The sequence below is a fragment of the Elgaria multicarinata genome, chromosome 11, assembly GCF_023053635.1.
Source record: "Elgaria multicarinata webbii isolate HBS135686 ecotype San Diego chromosome 11, rElgMul1.1.pri, whole genome shotgun sequence".
In the NCBI taxonomy this organism is placed as follows: Eukaryota; Metazoa; Chordata; class Lepidosauria; order Squamata; family Anguidae; genus Elgaria; species Elgaria multicarinata.
The window spans coordinates 6,239,469-6,257,054 of NC_086181.1; the positions used below are offsets into that span (position 1 = coordinate 6,239,469).

A 17,586-nucleotide genomic window follows, 5' to 3' on the forward strand; every position below is an offset into this window, starting at 1 on the left:
GAGGGGTAGATGGGTGCCTTATCCTTTTGCATGATGCCACCGTTTGTTTCCCTCTTCTCAAAAACCATATGAAGCAGACTGTGTAGGATCACTTTTCCTTCTCCCAGATCATAGCAGGGAAGAATGTGAAGGCTGTGGCAGAGAGCACAGGTAGGAATCTAGTTCCAAAGCAACATCAGCCCAGATGCCTGAAACAATCAGGCCCATGTCTGGGCCCCCATCTTTATGGCGGTGCTTTGGCGCCACGAGGTGCCTTCCACCCGCACTTGCATTCCCTCCCAGCATCTGCACGGGAAGGCAGGCAAGGGAGAATTTTCCAGCCCTGTGCCTCTGGAAAAGAAAAACAACAAAAACCGGGGGGGGGGGGAGAACGAGGCCGTTCCCCCGTTTTTAACATTTTATAATCTTATCTGCGGAGCTCCGCAGATACAGATAATAAAACAAAAACGGGGGGAGGAATGAGGCAGCCAGAGGAGGACGCCAGAGGGACTGAGCGAACCACATCTCCCTCTGGCTGCCTGTTCCTCCCCACCCACCTCTATTTCTTTTTTTAAAATTATTTGTATCTGTGGAGCTCCACAGATACAGATAATAACATTTAAAAAGGGGGGGGGGAGAGGAACAGTCCGTTCCTCTCCTCCCCGCCATTTGGTTTTTTTTTAACTTTTCTAGAGGAGCGTGAGGACTTCCTTTTCCAATCGGGGTGCCATGGGCTCCGCTGCCAAAAAAGTTTATGTGCCAGCTTTTTTGGAGCGGAGTTTCCAGGGTAAGCCACTCCAGGGCAAACCCTTCATGCAGACAAGCTCCAAGGCACAGAAGTGTCACATTGCCTTTATGCACACAACTTTATGGTCCATGATATTTCAAAGGTGGGACTCAGGTGTTCTGCATGAAGAGTGGGAGGTAATGTGTGATTCAGGGTTGATTCTCACAACCACTTCCATGTAAGTTGGCTGCAGGAGAAAGCTTGCCTGTGACCCAGCTTGTGCTGAGCTCAGTGTGTGAACCCATCATGACTTAGGTTTTTGCCTCCAAGCTGCTCACAGTGTGTCATGCCGCCTGGCAGCATGGGTGCACAACTGGCTTGCTGCAGGGTGTGAGCCACTATGGACAGGCTTTTTCCCATAGCCATTCTGATAATAATTTCCAGGTCTCACCCTGTGGTTTGGTAAGGACATAAACCTGGGGTTAAAATCCAGTCCTGAAGTTTCATCTTGGTGAGCTCCAGTTTCAATTCAGCCCTGGAAACATGGCTGACTTGCCAGAAGAGGCCTTGCTGAGAGGGCATATGAAATGGTTGCTTGAAGGGGTGGATTTTTGGGGCCTTTAAGGATAGTGGAGTGGGAGGTCAGACTCACAGGGCACAAGCCACTGTGAAGTTCTCTGACTCAAAGCTCACGGGTCACATTGATTTGTGAGATGCTATTTCATTTTTCTGCAAAATATCTTGGGTCGCCCTTGTGTCCCATTTACATTTGTCTATTGTCACATAAGTAACGGTGGGGTGGGGAGAAGGAGAATCCTTTATTCCAGAATATGACATTGCAGACCAGAATGTGTTTCCCTTAATTCAAACGATCTTCAAAGTTCTCTAGCCTTCCTTCAAGCATTTGAGTTTCCTCAGTAGCTAATATAGTTGTAAGCATGTTCTGTGATCATGCAAAATATGTTTTTGTATAGTCTTGCACTTGATGGAGGGCATTATGGTCCAGATTAATAGCCATTGATTGTCAGTGGTTACTCGAAGCCTGGATGAGGAGAAACATTTCCCCATCCCCCAGAGTGAATGAGGGCAAAAGAGAGAAACCATCTGAGTATGAAGCTGGCTGTAAAAAATTGCTGGGCCATTTTGGCTGGCAAGATGCAGCCTTGGTTGGAAAGACTGCATGGGTAAATAGTTGCTTTGGGACTTGTTCTACCTGTCTAGATCATTGCTTCCTGAGACAGTGCTGTACACCTGCACTTTTGTAAAAGATCATGTATTAGAAAAACATCACAGGTCTCTGGCACTTTTCAAAGAAAATGACCCTTGAAAGTTTGCTCCTGGACTTCTTTTTCCTTGCAGAAGTGAAACTTGTGTGGGGATGTTGATCTCGACAGCCCGGTTCTGATGAGATTGTTCTTCAAGAGATTGCCAATTACCACAAAATGAGTGTACTCACTGTATTTTCCCTTCTGCATTTCCCTTCTTCGGGAAAATGTGGAGTCAGCTGCATCAGGACTCCCACTTCTGGACTGGATTCATAAGGGATCATGTTTTGATGTTCAGAGGCCAGTGAAAGGTAGGAGACCCCTTGTTCTTCCTTCCAGTCTCAAAGCCAAGGGCTAATTGATCTGCTTCTTTTCAACTGAAATTGGCTTGTGTAATACTTCTCAAACTCAGTGCATAACTGAGGACTTTGAGCGTCATCAGATGAGTGTTTTATTGCATGCTTATTACTGTGTGTGAAGGACCCAGGTTCTTTTCAGGAAATGTAGCTGCTGGTATCAAGCTCCATTTAGTTAGAAGGGGCTGGCACGCACACACTAAAACTACCTGTGTGCATTATTGCACCCCTTCCTAGAATTAGAAGACCTAAAGACGGTAGTGCACGTGCTGGTAACTTCGAGGCTCGACTTCTGCAATGCATTCTACATAGGGCTACCTTTGTGCCTAGTCCGGAAACTTCAACTAGTTCAAAATATGGCAGCCAGGCTGGTCACCGGTACACCTAGGGGTGACCACATTACACCAGTTTTAAAATCTCTTCACTGGCTGCCAATTAGTTTCCGGGCGAAGAATAAAATGTTGGTCATCACCTTTAAAGACCTACCTGTAGGATCGCCTTCTCCCGTACAATCTGCCCCGCACACTCAGGGCCTCTGGGAAGAATTTACTCCAGCCAACAAAAACAAGGCTGACAACTATTACCCAGAGGACCTTTTCTTCTGCCACTCCTAGTTTGTGGAACGGCTTGCCGGGAGAGATTTGTCAACTTAACAGTCTTCCAGAATTTAAGAAAGCCATAAAGACTGATCTCTTCCAGCAGGCCTACCCAGTTGAATTTTAAGATGCCTTTTTAATAATGTGCTGCTTTTAATAATATATTAGTTTTAAATGTTTTAATTAGTTATATGTATTTTATTGTGTTTGTATTTGTGTTGTACCCCGCCTCGATCCAGAGGGAGAGGCGGGTAGCTATTATTATTATTATTATTATTATTATTATTATTATTATTTATTGCAAGGTTTCTAGCCTTCAGGCCTTCAAGGTCAGAGCTGAAGCTCTGCCAAAATTAGACTAACAGACCCCAGCTGGGTTAGAGTGAGAGCCTTTCACTCCCCGCTCCCCTCCTGGAAGCCAAAGTAGTCAAGCAGCCTTACAGTGATTGGCTATGGAAGCTCTCGCCTCACACGCCTGGGGGGTGTAAAGCTAGGGGGGCTTCTGTTGCCATTTGGCTTTCCCCTGGGTCTCCACTCGGGTCCATCTGTGAATCTGGTCTTCAATCTGGTCCTGGTTTGGATCTTCAGTCTTCATCTGTCAGCTGGCTTTTGGGCCTGGGAACTTTGGAGCTTGTCCTTTTGGAAGGTCCTTTACTTCGATAAAGAATAGGATAGGATAGAAAGTATTTTCTTGTTTTGCCTGCAGCATTGTTTGAAAGGTTTCTCTGCTGGTTTGGGTTTCTTAATTGTTTGTGAAATTTTACATCTCCCCCCCCCCCCGGCCTTTCCCCTTCCTTATTGTTAATAAACGTTACCTTTATTTTGAAGCTGGTGTGTACTTTAATCCATTGAAGCCTCAGTACTAAATCCAGGGCCTTCTGCTTTGGTCCTGTTACTATTTAGGGTTCTAGGCTTGGGGTGCAGAATAGAGGGTGCAGGCTTGAGCCCCTACTCTTGTGCCCCAAGGGTGTCCTGAAAGGTCTGTGTATCCCCTGGCCCAGGCGGGGTTAGAAGTTAAGGGGTGGTGGCAGCCTACTGGTTAAGTTGTTTGCCCAGTGTCCACAGAGCAGTGGGGAGTTTGGTGTTTTGGTGTAATCCCTCTTAATCCTCTTATTCCCCCCCTCTTTCTAGGGGTTTGTTCTTCCTTCACACTGGGCATGCACAGATTTTTGCAAGTCCTATTCGCAACGTTGTCTGCCTCCTGTGTGTCTCCCGCCCCTTCAAGCCTTCTTCCCATGACAAAATAAGTCCAACTTGTTTTTAGAGACGGAACTTGCCACTATCTCTTGCTGTGTGCAGGAGAAGCAGCGCGATAAAAATGGCCCACTGAATGGACCATGCTGTTTACTTCCTCTTTCTTCTCTGTGAGAGGGCGGAAGTATTGAGAAACAAAAGCGGGGGTGGAGAAGTGATGGTAAGGAACCATGATTCCCCCCCGCCCTGTTTGATGGAGCTCTTTGTTTCTAAAAAAGAAAAAAAAGTGGTTGAAGGAGCATGATTACATTGTTGAAGAAAGCTTGCTTTGTATCTTGCAGAGCAGTCCGAATTCCTAAGTGAGGTGGGGTGAAGAGTGAAGTGTCTGCCACTTCCAAAGCCCTGTTGGGTCATGTTGGCCAGGGTGGTCTATCAGTTTTTTAAAAAAACCTCTCCCTTTGGTTTCAGCAGGACAGACATCATGCCAAGGCAGGCAGTAAGAATGTACCAGAATTCTCTGGGGCAGCCCACAACTGCATTTACATCCAATTCATACTAAAATCCCATGCATGCTTACCTTTGAGTAAACCCCATTGAACACAGACTTAATAAAATGGGGTTTACTCAAAGGTAAGCATGCATGGGATTTTAGTATGAATTGGATGTAAATGCAGCTGAAACTCTCCCCATGGCCTGAGTTCGATCCCAGCAGAAGCTGGTTTCAGGCAGCCGGCTCGGGTCGACTCAGCCTTCCATCCTCCCGAGGTCGGTAAAATGAGTACCCAGTTAGCTGGGGGAAAGGTAATCACGGCTGGGGAAGGCAACGGCAAACCACCCCACTAAAAGGCCTGCCAAGAAAACGTCAGCGAAAGCTGGCGTCCCTCCAAGAGTCAGTAATGACTCAGTGCTTGCACGAGAGGTTCCTTTCCTTTCCAAGGGACCAGCAGATCTCTATTTTATAAACTTGGAAATGCACAGCTTCGCATGATAAAAGGAAAGGAAAAGTGATCCTTCGTAGTTGTGAACTTCCAGGAAAAGCATTTAAAGGGGGGGGGGTTAAATTTAAAAATCTTAAAAAATCAAGGGATGGACCGATATCATTCAAAACCTGGCATGCTGAAAGCTCTGCTTAAGAGCTATTACTGTGCCAATTTTGATCTCTTTATCTTTAAAAGTGAGGGAGCTTCTTTTAAGATGAAAATGTACCCCTGGTCATGCCTACCCATGAGTAAAAACATAGAGTTAAATGGGACCTCTCTCCCTCCCCCTTCACAGTTGAGCGGAGAACTGCCCCAGCCTCCTCATTTGTTAGCGAGACCACACTTAGACACACACGCCCCCAACAAAGAATGAGATGGTTGATAGAATGCAACCACAGAAATACATGGGAGGGAGGAGAGCATTTATTTCACAGGGAGGGAAAATAATCCAGTCTTTCTGCACGCCAAAAAGAAATGAAACGTGGAGGGTAAGAGCCGAAATGAGTGCAGGACATGGACGACGTTATGTGGTTACTGGGCTGCAAAATTGCATGGGGGGCATGGGCATGGTGCGATAAATCACTGGTGTGATGGAGCACTGAGTGTAAGGTCTAAACAACTAGAAAGGACTGTGGCTTGGGGCAAGGTATCATGTCATGATTCAGATTCAAACAGTTACAGGTCGACCCATTTTAGGGAGAGCCCTCAGCTTACCCCTTATATACCTTCCTGGACAGACGACATAGCTCTCCCATCATCTGATGCTGAGGATGACTCCCCTGCAGCTTCTCCTGTCCCTCAGCTACACTGGAGCATGAGACTGCAGAAACAGACACTGGCCTTTTAAAAACTACAGTCAGCATCCAGCTGAGATGGAGCCACTGAAATACCATACTCTGCCAGCCTTCTTAAGTCCTCAGTTGATTGCAGTTATTTGCTGGGAGCATAGGAAGCTGCCTTATACTGAGTCAGATCATTGGTGGATCTAGACCAGTATTGTCGACATTAACTGGCAGTGGCTCTCCAGGGTTTCAGACACGTTTTTCCACCCATACCTGGAATAACAAGGATTGAATGTGGGACCTTCTGCACACAATGAATGTGCTCTACCACTGAGCCACACCCCTCCCAATGCCTTATGGGAGAATACACCAGCCAGCTCTTGCTGTAGTGTACTATTCAAGGTCCTGCCATGACTTCTTCTTTGCCTGACGGGACTCAGATTAGACAGTGAACTTCTGGACCTTGCACCTGCCAGGATACAGAGTTGGATTTAGCAGAAAGAATATATAGGCAACTAGCCCACTTTATTTCCCCTGTGATTTTAGACACACACACACCAGGATTGCCACTTCTTTAACCCAGTGATTCTGTGGTGCAAGAGGGGCTGAAATATGTCTAGAACAATTGAGCCACTAAGTTGGATGCAGCCACCCCCTGGAACAAGAAGGTCTCCTGCAACAGTGGTCCTTCTCTTTTGCTGGTCAGTAGATGATGGCCAGGGAGATCATCCCAAGGGAGGCAATGTACATGTAGCAGGATTCTCTGGCACAGCCCACACTTCAAGCAAACTGGCACTGCAACAGAGGTATCTGTGAAGCCGCATGGTTGCCCAGAATGTGCTGGGCTCATCCCTGACTGGGCGAAAGAAAAGGCAGGTCGCTGGGAGGTTATATTAACTGGGTAGTCCTGTCATTCTAGAAAGGATGCCTGCCCATTGTTCTGTGAGCTGATTGAGAATTTATATCTGTACCCTTTTGAATGTAAGAGTGAAAATATGACGGAGGCTTCCAAAGGGCTAGTGGAAGTCTCTCACTGTCTTCTCCCAGCATGTTTCTTCAGAATCATGTGTTGGTATGTCTGCAACCTTAATGATGTAAGGTTGGTGAGCCAGCCTATAGTATGGCCGGCTCCTTGGATTGCACCTCACTTCCTCCAGGTATTTGCCTTTTGGTTTTGATTTAAAACAAAAAATTAAAACTCAGCAAGGGGAACATAATCGAGGTCAGGGCCTCCTAGCTGTTTTTTTTATTAAAAATTTAAGTGCTCATTTTAATCATATATTTTTAAAAGCATGAATAACCTAATGACCCTGTTCAGATGACCCACTAAGCCACGGTGGTTAAGCATGTTGAGCTAAACATGATGGCTTAGTGTGTTGTGTGAACCATGACTTAGTGTGTCGTGCGAACCATTCCCAACCATGGTGGCTCCATTGCCATTTCCCCCCTTAATTTTTATACTGCTCTCCGGGCAGAGAAGGCCTGCTGCTGAGGTTCTTCATGGTGACATTCCGTTTGTTTGGGAGTGGCCAAGAGGACCTCCTCTGAAGCTCGTAACTGTCGTACGGGTATATATAAGGGGAGGCAGTCTGCTAGGTAAGCTGGTCCCAAGTTGTTTAGTGCTTTATAGGATAACAACATAACCTTGTATATGGCTCAGTAGCTAACCAGCAGATAGTGCAATTCTTTTAACCCAGGCTTTATATGAACAGAGCTAGATGTCCCCATGAGCACCCTAGCTGCTGAGTTCTGCACAAGCTGCAGCTTCTGAGCCGCACCCATGGGTAGTCCCACATAGAACGTGTTACAGTAGTCTATTCATGAGGTTACCAGTGCATGAATGACCGTGGCTAGGCTATCCCTATCCAGGAATGGCTGTAGTTAGCGTACCAACCGAAGTTGATAATGGGCACTCCAGGCCACCGAGGTCTCCTGGGCCTCCAGTGACATAGATGGATCCAGGAGCACCCCCAAACTACGGACCTGCTCCTTTAGAGGGAGTGAAATGCCATCCAGAACAGGCAAACATCCCAATTCCTGGACCTAGGAACCACCAACCCACAAAGTCTTGCCATTATTGCCTACACGGAATAATGGGCTCAAGTTAAAGGAAGCCAGATTCCAGCTGGACATCAGGAAAAACTTCCTGACTGTTAGAGCAGTGCGACGGTGGAATCAGATACCTAGGGAGGTTGTGGGCTCTCCCACCCTAGAGGCCTTCAAGAGGCAGCTGGACAAGCATCTGTCGGGGATGCTTTAGGGTGGATTCCTGCATTGAGCAGGGGGTTGGACTCGATGGCCTTGTAGGCCCCTTCCAACTCTGCTATTCTATGATTCTATGATTCAGTTACAGTTTATTGGCCCTCATCCAAGCCATAACTACCCAGGCACCACTTCAGAATGCGCACAGTTTCTCCCAATTCACATGTCACAGGGAAATAGAGCTCAGTGTCAGCATACTGGTGATACCTTGCCCCAAATCTTCTGATGACCACTCTCAACGGCTTCGTATAGATATTAAATAACATTGGGGGCAGGATGGTGCCCTGTGGTACTCCACAGTTCAGTTTCCATGAAGCTGAAGTGCAGTCACCCAAGGCTATTCTCTGGAACCTTCCCCGGAAGTCACCCAACTCACGAAGGCGGCCCAGGAGGGTAGCGTGGTTTAATCATGCTCACTAACCATTTGCTACAAAAGGGTTAGCAGCCTAGCCATGGTTTAGTGTGTTGTTTTAACAGGCCCAACATGTAGTTTGGCCCTTAGGGCGTAGCCTTAAAATGGTATCTACACTATCTTTGTGTGTTGGGGGAGATGGGGAGAGTATTGAAAATATGTATATGAATTTGCTGATAGACATAATTCCAACAGCTGTCACTAGAGGGGGTTGGTTTACACACTTAGGATATTTGCTTAGGAATGATGGGGAAACTTTATGGTCTAGTTTTAAATAAATAATATTAATCACGGCTTACGTTCTACTGAATTCTGAAAACTATGTAATGCTAAATTTTAGAGAAAATGGACACAATATAGGAAAACTCTAATTGGAACGAATAGGATTAATGCGTTTAAGGTGGCAATTAACTGCATGTTTTCTTATTAGTAAACCTACACAATTTAATTTAACCTGCACAATGTTTTTAAGCAAATGGGCACAGGATTGGTATGCACATCCCATTCATTCCAGTGGGATTTAGTCACAAGCTTTCTTAGCACCGGTGTTATTGCAGAATTTGGGTTTTTTTGGGAGTGCCATTTGGTTCAGGGCAGCAAGTCCTGTTATTATTTATTTTATTTATTTTTGATATTTATACACTGCTAAATATAATAAAACCCCTAAGTGGTCATTACCTCTTCAAACATCTATGAGAGGATCTAGGCGGCATAAGAGATTGTAGTCAGGCAGCCTCTACTTGCCAGACCAAATCCATATTCTGGGTCCAATCTGCCACGGGAGACTTTGGACATGTGTCTGTTAGAACCACATAGTGTGCAAACCTGTTTGGAGTTTGTGATATTCTATTATTCAAAAAACAAAGAGGTCCTTCTGGATGTCCACAAACCTATATATTATTTTATTAGCTATATTTGATTAATCTGTAATGAATGAACTGTATTGCAGAAACCAGGTTTGAAACACAAATTTCAGATACACTTTAACACTCATCATTAATGATTATCATTATTATTAAATAATTAGTTCCTATCAGTTAAATTGTGATCTTTTTATTTGTTCCTTCATGTAATGATAATCAAATCATTCATATTTATCCTTTAATATAATTTTAAAATACTAAATATTTATTTCAAATGTATCCATTATGTTATTATTATTCATCATCCATATATATCAAATATGTGTCTGATGTCAATAATGGACTAGATGAGGGCAAAGAAATTGAAGCTTAATCCAGACAAGACAGAGGTGCTTCTGGTTAGTAAAAAGGCTGATCGGGAATTAGGAATTCATCCTATCATGGTTGGGGTTACACTCCCCCTGAAGATTCAGGCTTGCAGTTTGGGTGTACTCCTGGACTTGGTCTTGAACCTGGATGCCCAGGTTTTGGCAGTGGCTAGGACTGTATTTGCACACATAAGGCTAGTGTGCTAACTTTGCCCATTCCTAGAGATGCCTGAACTGGTAAAAGTCATGCATGTCTTAGATGCATGCATTCCCTTTGGACTACTTTAATGCACTGTACATGGGGATGCCTTTGAAAACTGGTCAGAAGCTTCAATAGGTCAAGAATGCTACAGCCAGACAATTGACCAGGTCCAGTTACAGGGAACACCTGATTAAAACAGCTACACTGGCTACCAGTGTGTTTCCAGGCAGAATTCAAAGTTAAGAACTATAAAGCCCTATACAGGTGCATTGTGTTGGAGAACATGGGCCAGAGGGTGCTGTTTCACTTATTTAATAATAAATAAATAATAAAATGCAAAAGAATAATTTGTAATTATGAAACATTTTGGTAGTATTGAAATAGTCTTATATAAATAAATCATCCATTATTTAATAACAATAAAAGAGGGCCGCTATTGAAGGGGGCAAAAAGCAATCCTTCTGTATGCACACAAGTCCTTATAGCTTTTACCTTCTATATTTTATCTGAAATGAATGGAATGTATGGGAGAAAGGAAAAGAGAAATCAGTGTCACACATGTATCTTAAATTCGTTTTTGTTGTTGTTGTTGTTGTTGTTAAATCAATTTATTTATTTATTTATTGCATTTTTATACCGCCCAATAGCCGAAACTCTCTGGGCGGTTCACAAAAATTAAAACCATCATAAAACAACCAACAGTTTAAAAACACAAATACAAAATACAGTATAAAAAGCATAACCAGGATAAAACCACGCAGCAAAAATTGATATAAGATTAAAATACAGAGTTAGAACAGTAAAATTTACATTTAAGTTAAAATTAAGTGTTAAAATACTGAGAGAATAAAACAGTCTTCAGCTGGTGACGAAAGGAGTACAGTGTAGGCGCCAGGCGGACCTCTCTGGGGAGCTCATTCCACAACCGGGGTGCCACAGCGGAGAAAGCCCTCCTTCTAGTAGCCACCTGCCTCACTTCCTTTGGCAGGGGCTCACGGAGAAGGGCCCCTGTAGATGATCTTAAGGTCCGGGCAGGCACATATGGGAGGAGGCATTCCTTCAAATAACCTGGCTCCAAACCGTTTAGGGCTTTGAATGTCAATACCAGCACTTTGAATCGGGCCCGGACCTAGACTGGCAGCCAATGAAATTGCAAAAGGACTGGCGTAATGTGGTCTTGCTGGCCAGTACCTGTTAGTAAATCAAGTAATGAATCATTTATTTAATTAACCGGAATAATTATTATTAGCATTTAAATATGAGTATAATTAATAAATATACTTGTAATAATGATTCATTATTTGGCAAGTGGCACAGGTTGTCTTGAATAGTACTCATCAGTGGGCCTGCTGTTGAATCATGATGGTTGTCCTCTCTATGGTTCTTGAAGCTCAGCCTACTTTTCAACGAGAAAAACACTCTCAACACATCATTATTATCGTGATTATTGAGGTAAACACAGTCTTGAGAGTATTGTTGAGAGTTTGGTAATTAGTTCTTACTTGTGGCTAAAACCCAAGTCCTATGCATGTTCACTCAGAAGTAAATCCCACCCTGTTCAGTGGAGCCTGCATCTGTCTAGGGTAGCAGGTCCATAGAATGCAGCCAACTTTTTGCTTGCAAACAAAGTTTAGACAAAATTGTCTTAGTCTAAAAGGAGATTCGCTTGGCACCTACATTATATTCTTTTAGACACCAGGTGAAGAACTTTTTATTCTCCCAGTATTTTAACAGTCTATAAATTAATTTTAACTTTGCTGTTTTAAATTTGTATTTTAAATTTGTATTTTTGCATTGCTGCTGTTTTTATCTTGCTTGTGCGTTTATATTGTATTTTATATTATGGTTTTATACTATTGTTCTGTTTTGAATTGTCTTAAATTTGTAAACCGGCCAGAGAGCTTTGGCTATCGGGCGGTATAGAAATGCAATAAATAAATAAATAAATACACAGTAGCCTTCCCCAACCAGATGCCCTCCAAATTTGTTAGATTACAACTTTCATCATGCCCAATTGTCTTGCTAGTGTGGGAGAGTGATGGGAGTATGGACTGTGGTCGATATGAAGGACTATTTAATCATGCTAACCTCCACTAGGGTGACCATATTTTGGAAACCAAAAAGGAGGACAACATGGCCGCCCCAAGGGGGCTTGCCCACCAACATGTCCAGCCCTCAAAGGGGTGTGCTCACCAACATGCCCAGCCCCCAAGGGGGCATGCCCACCCAAACATGGCCTTGGTCACAAGTCTGACTTCACAGCACGCAATTAAGACAAACTTGTTTTACATAATATCTTAATGTTAAAATCACTGGAATAAAGAACAAGTGAGACATTGAATGTATCTGAAATTAACTTCACTCATTCCTACTTCTGTAGCTTTTGCTGTACTTTGAAGCTTTTGCTATACTCTGTGTGATACAGTCTCCCCTTCCCTCAAATATCTTTTCTGACTGCAAATCCTTCACTGGATGACCATAGTCTCACCTTCCCTAACATTTAACACTCTTTCCCCATCACCTTTCTCATATCCATACTCACAGATTCAGCATATTGCTACCACTGAACAAATGAAGCAGTTGACAAGTACAGAAAAATCTAGTACAACAAACAAGCAAACAAGCATTCAGAAAGAGTATAAACTACTATTATCCTGCAAACATTAGCCATGGAACAAAATGGACTAAAGGCTAGCACCTCTTAGCTTGTTTCAACTTCAACCAGACATAACAGTCAAAAACAACCAAGAAAAAAACACCTACCTCATTATCATAGCAATACCTAGTGACAAAAATGTTGCAGAAAAGGAAGAGGAAAAGAGAGAAAAATATACACCACTTGCTATGGAAGTTAAAGAACTATGGCAACAGGAAAAAGTTACAATTATTCCGTTAGCCACGTCAGTTACCAATATTTTTAAAAAAAATTTACACAAAATCTTCAGAAATTAGGGTTTCAATGGATAAAGTTAAGTGTGGCTGTTGGAGATATTTATTTATTTATTTATTGCATTTATATAACCCCCCCTCCCCATAGGCGAAGTTCTCTGGGCGGTTTACAAATATCCAGTTACAAATCCCTACTCAGACCAGAGATTCACTGAATGCTCATGGGCAAGCCATGATCAAGTCACTAGCTCAGATCCCATCAGGTTATACTTGAAGTTGGGATTTTTTGCCCCAACATGCATCACTTTACACTTACTTACATTGAACTGCATTTGCTATTTTGATGCCCGTTCTCCCAGTTTGGAGAGATCCTTTGGGAGCTCTGCACAATCCTTTTTTGTTTTAACCACCCTAAATAATTTAGTGTCACTGGCAAACTTGGCCAGTTCATTGCTCACTCCTGATTCCAAATCATTTATGAACAGACTGAAAAACATTGGTCCTAATACAGATTCCTTTGTGACCCCACTACTTTCCCCTATCAGGGGAATTTACCATTTATTCCTACTCTCTGTTTCCTGTTCTTTAACCAGTTATTGATCCATAAAAGGACCTCTCCCCTTACAGCTTATGGCTTTATTTCACTATTATTTATATAGTGCTTATAGTATTTACAGTATTTGAAGTACTAAGTACTTCGTAATGTTTCCCCAAAATAAAGTTTTGTTCCACTGATTTTTACCTAAGTCCAAATGGTGTCAAAGTGAAAATTTAAAAAGAAACATAATTGAAGGAAGATCATTTTTGTGGTTAGTACCTGAACAACCTGTAGAACTTTGAAAGAGAGGTTACAGACACATGCTTTTTGTCTGTGGCTTTTTGCTACAGACAGTACACTAAAAAGAAACAGCCACTGAGCTCTGTTTGGTGCCCCATATCTCACCTTGGTGCCCCCTCAGCTCAGCGCCTCCCTCAGCTTGGTACCCCGGGTGACCAGCCAGCTCGCCCACGCCTAAGGCTGGCCCTGGAGAGGCTTTCCTTAAAGGAAGTTTGTTCTAGAACAATTCTTGTTCTAGAATTGGCAGCTTGTTCTATGGCCTTCTAGTCCAGCACTCTGTTCACACATTGGCCAACCAGCACTCAGGCAGGGACCAACAAGCAGGACATGGTGCAACAGCACCCTCCCACCCATGTTCCCCAGCAACTGGTGCACACAGGCCTGCTCTAGAATGCACTTTTAATTAATGATAACTGATGGTGAAGCCCCAAGCAGGCTGAGTATGTCTTAGAACATCCCCCTCCCACTAAATGCTTTGTGGCATGTAGGGATTGTGTAACAAAGGTACAGGGCATCCTCAGCAGACTGCTCAGTGAAGAGCTGGTTTCGAAACCACAGAAGGCCTTGGTAGAGAGACTCTTGCCTAATTCTCCAATGGGAAGGAAGCCTGTGCCATTTCTAGGCTCACATGATTGAAAAACAAACCAACCAAAAACCTCAAAGTAAAACAACAACACACAGTTCCTTCCTTTCCCATGACATCTAGTTGTCTAGGTTGCAGGGAATACCACCCCACCCCCACCCCCAGTTATGCATCACATGTGTAGTCTGAAGCGGTAGTCCTAAGGTGGCTGTGCTTGTGCAGTTTGTCCCTGTGGATCCAGCAGGTGTGGATCCAGCAGCCCAGCTAGAAAGGTGATCTTTCCTTCTCCAGCTTCTACTCCCTGCCCCCACCCCATCTTTACTCTCCCGAAGCTGTCAAGTCTGGTTTTATCAGGCTTAAAAGTAACGCCAGATGCCCTTTCCTCGCTAGCTGGCAGGCTCTGAGGTGGCTGGAATATTGTCATGCCTTGGTCTTTATTTAAAAAAGAAAGAAAGAAAAAGTGGAAGGAGAAGTAATGGAGTGGGGAGGGAGAGGAAAAGTTAAGGAAAGTTAAACATCAAACTCTGTGAGGTGGAACAGAGAAGGGAGTTTGGAGCCTTCGTGCACCTGCTATAACACCTTTGGCTCATCCTAGTCTGTTTGTCTGTGTGTGTTTTGACCGGCTATGATGTCAGGAGAAGGAGGCGTGGCCACTTTGGAGGCAGGTAGATAAAGGATTCAACCTAAACAGGATCCCCCAGTTCTGAGTCTCGAGGCAGCAGTAGAAACACGAATCACCAGGGCCAGGTAAGCCGATACACCCCCCCCCCCTCTCTCCAGGCTGGTTTTGCTGCTCTTCTTCCTTCCCAGACTGGGAGTCAGGAAGGGTCATGCTGAGGATAAAAAGTGGGGGGCTGATCTGAAAGCTCTGCAGCCTGTTTCCATGAATATTTACTCGGAAGTAAGTCCCACTGTGCTCAGTGGAGCTTTCTCCCAGGTATGTTTGGATAGAATTGAAGCCCAAATATAAGGTCTGGAATCCTGAGATTTACGAAAGTTCTTTTTCTCTTTGTTCTTGTCTGTTCTGTTTTGGACACAACCCTCTTACCTATGTTTTTCTCGTATTAATTTTGAAGCTGTTTCCCTCCCTTGTTTCTGTTAACTTTCTTCTGGTTTTGTTTTTGTTTTTGTAAACATATGTATTCACCTGTTTTAAGTTTCAAAACTACATATTTCTCTTTACCGTTTCTTTCCGACTATTCATCAGAGTTCAGTTTGTCTTCTCTTCATTTCTGTTTGTACCCTTAAAGCATAGATGAAAAGAAGAGGAGCTGAACAAAAGGAAATGACCGGGAAATGTGGTTCTGGGTAGTCTGTTTCATTGTTTGTGCTTTTTATTTTTATTTTTAAAAGACACCTAATAGAGCGGGGAGGTGGGAAAAATATTGAGCAAGACCGCAAGTTGGACAATGGACATAATTGCCAGGTCAGCAACTAGTTGAAGGGGCCACTTGGTGTTCTCATAGACAAATTCATGGACGATAAAATTAGCCATGAGAGTTCAAAGGAACCTCTAGGTACAGAGGCAGTGTACCTCTGAATACCGGTTGCCTTTATGCCCTCTTTTTGGTTTTCTTAGAGGTATCTGGCTCATCACAGGAACAGGATGTTGGATTTGAGTTATGCGTGGTCTGATCAAGCAGAGTTTTTCTGATAAGGTGATGGTGGGTGGTAGGGCCAGGGTCCCAACTCATCTCCAAAGGGGGGCTTCTGTTTTGTCCCATGGTTGCAGAAGACGCTATAACCCAAAATGTGAAATACTTGCTTCTGAATTGGCAACTCGGAACTGGACAGTAGCCATTATAGGTTGGATTTAGCCCCAAACCCACCTAAAGCATAATATATATATATATATATATTTTCCATATGTGAGTGTGTACATCCATTGAACAAGGCAGCATAAGTGGGAATAAATAAGATTCCCTGTTTGGATGGATATGCAAGATAATGCACAGTTACAAATGGGGGATACTGGGCTCAGCAATACTACAAACAAGAAGGATATTTGAATTGTTGTAGATCGCAAGCTGAACATGAGCCAACAGTGCGATATGGCTGCAAGAAAGGCCAATGCTATTTTGGGCTGCATTAATAGAAGTATTGCTTCCAAATCACGTGAGGTACTGGTTCCTCTCTATTCGGCCCTGGTTAGGCCTCATCTAGAGTATTGCGTCCAGTTCTGGGCTCCACAGTACAAGAAGGGCGCAGACAAGCTGGAGCGTGTTCAGAGGAGGGCAACTAGGATGATCAGCGGTCTGGAAACAAAGCCCTATGAAGAGTGACTGAAAGAACTGGGCATGTTTAGGCTGGAGAAGAGAAGATTGAGGGGAGACATGAGAGCACTCTTCAAATACTTAAAAGGTTGTCACACAGAGGAGGGCCAGGATCTCTTCTCGATCCTCCCAGAGTGCAGGACACGGAATAACGGGCTCAAGTTAAAGGAAGCCAGATTCCAGCTGGACATCTGGAAAAACTTCCTGACTGTTAGAGCAGTACGACAATGGAATCAGTTACCTGGGGAGGTGGTGGGCTCTCCCACACTAGAGTCGGTTGTACCCTGTATTCTAAGGAACCTGCTTCTTAGGCATATCTAAGCACTACGTACAGACACATATAACAAAATCGCAGATGCGTTGCTGTTATAGAAAAACAATAATTAAATAAGGGTGATTTTCGAGTTGCTTCTTCATTGAAAATTCCCTCCCCAAAATAGTTCTTCTCCCTCCGCTGGGGTCTAAACATATGTTGGGTTGCTAGTTTTCAGGATATGGCCAAAGTCTCAGGGTTGTTGTTTGTTTTGTTTTGTTTTTAGCTTTGTCCAGGCCCTAGACTCCAGGAGATAAAGTTAAATTCCAGAGTGAGAAGCCGAAAATAAGGATGGGGGCAAGCAATCTTCTACAGAGCCCGTTTCAAATGTTAAACCACCTCTTCCTTCCAAAATATTCTTCCAGCCACACTATCGTCCTCTTTCTATAGGAGAGATTGAGTGCAAGATAGACAGACACCAGTAAAGGCTTAATATATTTTTGGGACATTTGGGAAAGGGGACAATAATCTTGCCCTGGAGAACAATTAGAAGGAGCTTCTTGCAGTCCTTTTAATCAAACAAATCACCAAGCCTCTGCCCCTTTCTAGAAGGCAGCATACACACCCCTGAGCTCACAAGCCTCCAAGGACTTGATTTTGAGAGACTCGACAACCCTAAACAAGTTTATCCTGACAAATACAGGTTTTTAATCCTGTTGTGGAAAAGGGGTAGGGGAGGCATGACTTGGAGCAGATAAGCAGCA

General features: G+C 43.7%; 1 protein-coding gene across 2 annotated transcripts in view; it reads left to right on the forward strand.

The window, feature by feature from the left end:
* The first annotated feature begins 2,199 nt into the window (after window positions 1–2,199).
* GRB7 (growth factor receptor bound protein 7) overlaps window positions 2,200–17,586 on the forward strand; it is a 72,408-nt gene continuing 57,021 nt past the window's right edge. Inside the window, exon 1 of one of the 2 annotated variants that reach the window (XM_063137356.1) lies at window positions 2,200–2,282. The gene's annotated coding sequence lies outside the window, so the exon portion shown is untranslated. Of the gene's footprint in view, window positions 2,283–14,986; window positions 15,044–17,586 lie in introns of those variants that run through there. The other variant, XM_063137355.1, reaches the window with a different exon arrangement.